The sequence below is a fragment of the Chrysemys picta genome, chromosome 25 (assembly GCF_011386835.1).
Source record: "Chrysemys picta bellii isolate R12L10 chromosome 25, ASM1138683v2, whole genome shotgun sequence".
NCBI classification, from domain to species: domain Eukaryota; kingdom Metazoa; phylum Chordata; order Testudines; family Emydidae; genus Chrysemys; species Chrysemys picta.
Window position 1 is genome coordinate 16801392 of NC_088815.1, and position 7070 is coordinate 16808461.

Consider the following 7070-nt stretch of genomic DNA (forward strand, 5'->3'; position numbering starts at 1 on the left):
TTTCAGAGGACGTTAAGGGAGTTAGATGCCCAATTCAATTACTTTCAATGGGAGCTGAGTGCCTAACTCCCATAAACCTGTCTGAAAATCTCAACCTTGTTCTTGGTGCCTCAGTTCCCCATCTGTAAAATGGAGATAATTCTTCCATACCTCATAGGGGTGCTGTTCTGGGTTACTGCAGTGATGAAGGCCATAAAAAGGCGTAGAAATCCCTCTGATATGTGCTTTTCTAGTGTGCCTACCACCGTAGTATCTTGGTACCATTTGAATCATCCCCTCAAGGAAAAGTAACACAGCTCCCTTCTCCTTTTTTCCTAAGTAGATGTTTGCTTAATCATATTTAGGTGGCTTATTTCCTAGAGCAGTGGGTCTCAAACTTTTTTTTTTACTGGTGACCCCTTTCACACAGCAACCCTCTGAGTGTGACCACCCCTCCCACAATAAATTAACACACTTTTTTGTAATATATTTAACACCATTATAAATGCTGGAGGCAAGCAGGCTTTTGGGGGGGGGGGGGAGGTTGACAGCTCGCGACCCCCCCATGTAATAACCTTGTGACCCCCTGAGAGGTCCTGACCCCCAGTTTGAGAACCCTTGTCCTAGAGATTGCAACCAGGTCTGTTTCACAACTTCTCCCTTAGAAGGCTTGTATTGCACCCTCCTAAACTAGCAGGACTTGGGCTCAATCTCATCTGTCCGGATTGTAATCACACGAGTCCCCTGCTGAGAATGCCTTGTCCTTGTTTCTCAAATTCTAATTTGAGCTCTGGCAGCCTCAGTGTCCCCCATAAACACAATTAATTGCTGTAATGCGGTGCAGTGCAATGCAATGGGGGTTCACTCTTGAGAGCTAGGCCGTTGTCCACTTAGGGCTCTGAAGATGACTTTATAGGCTTTTCTCCTAGAGGTTACATGACCTGTGGTCATGCTTTGCTAGTTCAGGCTGTATAGTCAGTGGGGATTATTTTGTACAATAGAATCTTTAGGTGAATCATGCTACAGTAAATTATTTCCTTGAATACCTGAACCAAAGTTCCAAAGCAATTACTGCCTGCATTCAGGTAAAGGAAGTTTCTGATATTGTTGGAACTTGTATTGTAATCTTACTAGACATTGTGAGATTTTGTTTGGTGAGGTGAAACATTTGTCTAGTTTTAACATGGTTTGTAAATTAATGGCATATTTAACTGTACATAAGTCTATAGAAAATACGAAAACACAGGAATAAAAGGGGCATATCTAGACAATCATGTTTAATGACCCTGCCATTAAATCAGTGAAGAAAATACTTTTTACCCTCCCCCTTTTTTGGCTTGCTGTACACCTTGAGGGAGTGCCATAAATCAGTAAAAATATTAGCCAATTGGGGGACCAGATTAATTTTTTTCAATGTTTTATTGTGTGTAATATGTTGGTTTCAGATGTTTACATAGAATAAAAAAAAGCTGGGGCTCTGTAATTAGTGTCTAAGATTCAGACATTAGCTACTACCGCTTTTTTAAATTGTATATTACAGATACTGTGGAACTCAGACATTATATTGATGCAAAACTGAGGAATCCTATCCAAAAATACTGGGTATTACTAAAAATAAGTGTGCACAAAGAACCCAGGCACTTCTTTCAGCTACCCCTTCATGTGGGTTTTTGCACTGAGTCTATCAAATAACTTGGTGCTGATAGAAGATGTTGTGAAAACCTTTCCCTTATGGACCAAATGATGACTAGCCGTGTCCTTATTTCGGTCAATGAAACATTCAGGTGTCTTATGCAGTTACCTGAAATAGCTAAACATTGATGAATTAAATTCTGAGACAGTTCAATTTATAGAAGTGCAAGGCTCTTGTGAAAATGACTTTAGTAACTTCAGGTCAACACTAAGAGTTTTCAGAGTAGCAGCCGTGTTAGTCTGTATCCGCAAAAAGAATAGGAGTACTTTTGTGGCACCTTAGAGACTAACAAATTTATTAGAGCATAAGCTTTTGTGGGCTACAGCCCACTTCTTCGGATGCATGCCCACGAAAGCTTATGCTCTAATAAATTTGTTAGTCTCTAAGGTGTCACAAGTACTCCTGTTCTTTTTAGTAAGAGAGTTGCTGGTCAGAAAAGGTCCCATCTTTCAGTAATGTCCTAACCCACCTCTGTCTTCAGTGTAACAGTAAAAGCTTCTGCTATAAAGCTGTTTGTATTGCCCTTTATTTATAAGTAGAGCCGTTAATTTTCCAGGGCTTCCAGTTCTTAACCATGTTATAAGCTGAGAGGTTAACTTGGTGCTGGTAAGAGCAGTTTTTAAAGTAAATGATTGATTGTGATCTTATTTACATACAAATATTTATATGTAAATATTTAAGAGCAGCTGTATGGGTGGCACGTAAAAACCTTCCCCATTCTGTGTTTTTTCCCATGCTGATACTTTTTGGATGATTTTTTTGTGTTTAGTTTTTTTACCTATCACAGGATAAAATTTGATGCATATGGAATCTGGCACTTAACAGTAGAGAAGAGTATGAATTGCTGTAAAATGTTTGTGGTTCTTATTTCTACTGCATTACTCTGTACTACTCAGTATGTAACTTAGTATGTCTGTTTTGTCTGCCTTAGCGGAGGATTCCCCTCTGCACATTGCACATTCCATCATTGGCGGTCCACATAGGTGAGAGGCTGATAAGGAGAAATTGCACTGGTGGCTTTTGAGTGTTGGGGAATCTGTGGGGATTTATCTGCTATCTAATTGGGTAGGTTAGGTGGACTTGAGGCCTGCCCTGGAGATTCTTTCTTGAATACCCAGTGGTGGTGGTTGTAGCCTTCTGGGTACCTTGTGGTTACCAAGAAGGTTGAATAGTGTTGCAGCATGCTGGGGATATGGTAGACTGGACAGTGGTTGTAAGGGCTTGGAACACTAGAATCTTGTAGAGATTGGCAAGTGGAGGTGTGTGGTGTTCTTAGTCTTGATTGAAAAGTTTCTTGGCAGGTGAAGCCACAACTAAAATTCTTAATATGATCCTGCAGTGTTCTGTGGAACACTAAGGGAGTGCAGAGTGATGGAGAAATGGTGACCAGACTCTTCCTATTGTTTGGTGTAAAGTCAGTTTCAGTGGAGGTGGGTTGGTCTTGTGATATAGTTGTGTTGGGGGAGTTCACCTTTTTTCTTTTGTGTGTCTATGAACTGGTATTTTGTGAAACTGGAAATATACTGCTGAAATGAAGGTGTTTTTTTTTTTTAAATGTGTATTAAACTGTGGGAGGTGTCTGCAACTGTATGTCCCAGATAAAGAGGTGGAAAAAAACTCTTGGATCAAGTCCTCATTAGGTCTTATAAAAACAAATGACCAGGTAGAGTTTTAGAAGTTCAGTTTTTCTTTCCTAATAGTTTAGGTCCCCCATTTAGATTTTTATGGTCTTGTTCTGTAGTTCTCATATAAACTATATCCCAAAATGCTTTTGAGAATTACTTAGTGAAGCAGAGGGAGTGGAGAGAGAGAAATAAGAGTTGGTGACCAGGGAGAAAATCTGCTCAACTGAAGTGCAAAGCAAGATGGCAAGTCAGTGATGATGGGTTTTGAAAAATCCTTTTAAAAACTAACTCAAATATAAATGTTTATAATTTTTTAAACTTCAGTTTTGGAAGAGAATGAAATACTCACCTGCAGGGTTCGAAACTCAAGTACAAAAAGATTTTGTAAACATATGAGAATCATAAAATGAAACATCAGTATAATTTTATTGTACAAGCTGAAATGCAAAAAGTGAAGTGTAAATGGTAAAAAGCTATATGTTTAATTAAATTTAAAATAAAACAAGGCTTCTTCTTAAATATGGCATGACAGTGTCCCTTTACAGAATCTGCATTTTCTTTCTCTGTAACAATTATGCATGTACTTAAGTTTAATTGGCTCTGTAGTAGGTTTCCTGCATGCCCAGGTTCTTGACATCCTGACATTGTGTAATAAAATTCCTGTGTAGTGTAAGTGCTGCTGGTGTGGACTGGTGTTAAGTCACAAAAGCACACTCTCCGTGTTCAAACTATAGCATTTTTGTAAGAGTTGAGCCAAGGTCCAAATGCTGTGGTCACACTAACAATCCTAATATGTACGCAAATGAGGTGTTTGTTCCTTTATGAGGATGCTGAAATGGGGGAATAGTCCAAAAAGATTTGCAAAACTTTTTGGATAAGGAAGAGAAGAAACAGACTGGCTCTTATTGCACAGATAAGTATTAAAACAGCTTGTTCTTAGAAGAGTAGGACTTTTTTCTGATCTGTGGAAAAGGCCTCAACTTGGAAAGACAAATTCATGACACTCTCTAAATGGTTAAACTTAGTATCTAAAATCTGAACCCTGTGGTAGAGTTCTTAAATACGTTCCAGTTACTTCATAAATGTGAACTTTTTAGTTGCGTATCCAATAGAATTGGTTCATTTATGTTAATATGGAAAAGTGTATTCCCCTCCTGTTCTCTGAACACTTCTCTTCTTGGAATGCAAACAGAATATTTCCAGGGAAGGCATATTCAATTGTGATATGTATCTCTCTTCCAAATCTAAAGTGAATTTATTTCAAGTTTTATTTTTTATGTACAGTAATTATGAATTTTTAGCTTATGAACTTTAAAGTTGAGAAAAAGTGGTGTAATTATACTTTTTAAATATTGAAAATGTAAATAAAGATGAATTCTGCAAAATCAGTTCCTGCCAACTGGAGTTATTTGTGGTTAGAACTGTGGAGAAGCTGGCTAATTCTTGTCACTCTTGGGTTGTAACAAGGTTAGCTAGTCTGCAGTTGGGCTATGGGACAATTTATTTAATGACTAGGGCCCTGCCAAATTCATGGCTGTGAGAAACACATCACAGACCGTGAAATCTGGTCTTTTGTGTACTTCTACCCTATATTATACAGATTTCCCAGGAGAGACTAGCATTTCTCAAACTGTAGGTCCTGACCCAAAAGAGGGGTGGGTGTGTGGGTGTGGCATCTGCAAGATTACTGTAGGGGGACTGCGGTATTGCCACCCTTACTTCTGTGCTGCTCTGAAGGCAGTGCCCCACCACTAGCAGCGCAGAAGTAAAGGTGGCAGTACCATTCCATGGCACTCTTACTTCTGCGCTCCTGCCTTCAGAGTTGGGTCTGGACTCCTACAGTTACAACACTGTGAAATTTCAGATATTTGAAAATCTGAAGTTTCATGACTGTGAAATTGATCAAAATGGACCATGAATTTGGTAGGGCTTTATTAATGACCAAAGGACTTAACCTGTTAAACTTGTAACACGTTGCAGTAAGTGGCTTCTCTAACATATTACCTGTTTAACCATGGGCATAGGTTTTTTCCTTGCATTCAAGAGTAAGAGTAACTACCTTCTAGTTACAGATCTTCCAGATGCTCAGATAGCATAATGAGGGTGGGCGGGTGTCATGTGGCTAGTGTCAATATTTTTATCCCAATTAGGTCCTGTTAGTTTTTTGCAGTTTGGACTAAGAGCAGAAATATAAAAAACTACAATGCTGGCAATATAAACCCCCCTCTTTTAGCATTTTGATAAGTTTGGTTCCAGTGACTTGTTCTACATTATCCCATGGTTTTCATCTAGATAGTTTAGTACAGCCTATCAGCTAGTAGACTCACATTTCCAGTCTTCAACAGTCGTAGCTGACTTTTTCAATGCAGTGTAGGGGACTCTTACAAAGGCATAAAGCACAGTTGATTTTCAAGTGGGAGTTAAGAACCTTTCTCCTTAGACATCCTTCACTAAAATTAATGGAAGATGGGTCTTAAACCCCACTCTTCAGTACTTGCCACCCAAAGGAACACTAGAATTGTCCACTTGTGTGTGTTTATCATATGCACAAGAATGGGAAGTTTCCTTTATTATTCAGCCTGCAAAAGCAAAATTATTTCTGCTTTGTTCCTCTCCCAGAGATTTGTTTACTGTATACTCATACAGACTGTTTTTGCTCCATGGAAAAAGTAGTGAGATGATAAAGCTCTCTCTAGGATTCCCTAGCTGATGTAGTGCTTCACGTGGTTTTCAGTCTTACAGGGATGAACAAGGAAACTTAGAGAGACCGCTTTTTGTCTCTACTTTTGCCATGGAGGAAAAAACAGTGAGTATACAGTGAACATATCTCTAAGTGAACTGGGACTAAAATAAAAATAATTCTGCTCTTGTAGGGACAAGTGGACAATACTAGTGTTCCTTAGGGCAGCAAGTATTGAAGAATGGGAGGAAACCCTATAGTACAGTAAGTGCTTGCTGAATTAATCTTCACAGAGACAACTGTACCTGGCCTTGACCCAGCCTCTGTTACAGACTTGTGATCTGTCCCATGCAACTCTAGTCCAGTAATCAAAATCCAGACCCCATTTAATCTGTCTTGATAGAAAAACCTACCTGCCCCATGTAGGCTGTTAGTAAAGCTGTTACAGCTTCCCTTCAAGGAAACTGTGGTGAAGGATGGGACCAGGAACAGATCAATACAGGAGGCCTTGCGAAACAAATGGAGTGATGCAACTGACTTTTTTTTTAATTAATTAAAGGATACCACTCTGTTTTGAGAATTTTCTGATTCAATAAAACCAGCCCTAATTACTGGGACTATTATATTCCTGTAACTGTTTCCATCACATGCTTGCTGAGCACTTTATACAATCATTAGTGAATTAAGTCTCCCATTCTGCTTCTGCTGTCCATGACAGGTAAGGACTGTTATTCCTAATTTATAAAAATGGAAACTGAGGTGAGGTTGTGCAACACCATGCAGTGAGCTCAATGAAGCGCTAGGGCTTGTATAAACACAGGTTGCCTTGTAGTGCTATAAACATCTGTTCAGAAACAGATTATAGTTAAAATGGGACAAATCCATGGTGTGGACTATTATGCTGGCATATTCCCCTAAACTACTCTAGTTAAAGCAGTTAAAAAATGGGGGCCTAGAACAGCCCTTCAGCCTTGGCTCCAGAAATTCAGGCGTTCTAGCTCCCTCGTGTGCTTTTACAAGGGAGGATGCTCTCTAAAGTGCAGATCTTCCTCAAAGAAGCGACTGCCCTGGTGCCTGTCCCCCGCCCCGTGTG